At 33.0% G+C, this 370-nt stretch overlaps 1 protein-coding gene across 1 annotated transcript in view; it reads left to right on the top strand.

Annotated features, from left to right (window-relative positions):
- The window catches only part of ADGRA3 (adhesion G protein-coupled receptor A3), a gene marked incomplete at its 5' end in the record, with an annotated part of 107,839 nt that overhangs the window by 104,888 nt on the left and 2,581 nt on the right, over positions 1 to 370 (top strand). The gene's annotated exons all lie outside the window — the stretch shown is intronic.

The following is a 370-nucleotide window of genomic DNA, read 5'->3' as shown; positions in this document are numbered from 1 at the left end:
ACTATGGGAAGCTACTAACATCCAGATGTCTTTTCTTGGCCTCAATCTCAGTTGACCAAGGACGAGATACACAGCATTCAAAGGTCCTGGAACATGAGGGCTTAGCTGAACATTAATCAATAATTAATATATAGATTACATTTTTTGCATGAACTACAGCTCAGTGAAATCTTGAAGTTTGTTTTGTAATGAACTGACTTACTTGTTCACCAGCTGGATTTTTAAAAAACCAATTCGTCTCCCCACCCCAAATGTGTGCATATATGTATATACATGTGTGTGTAGGTTAGTACAGAATATATATATATTACATGTGAATGTATATATATACACAGAATATATGAATACACATATATTCAGAATATATATA

Source organism: Otolemur garnettii, unplaced genomic scaffold (assembly GCF_000181295.1).
Source record: "Otolemur garnettii isolate 467f Iridium unplaced genomic scaffold, OtoGar3 scaffold00069, whole genome shotgun sequence".
Taxonomy (NCBI): domain Eukaryota; kingdom Metazoa; phylum Chordata; class Mammalia; order Primates; family Galagidae; genus Otolemur; species Otolemur garnettii.
The sequence above is the reverse complement of the archived record's forward strand: the minus strand, read 5'-3'. Positions and strand labels throughout refer to the sequence as shown.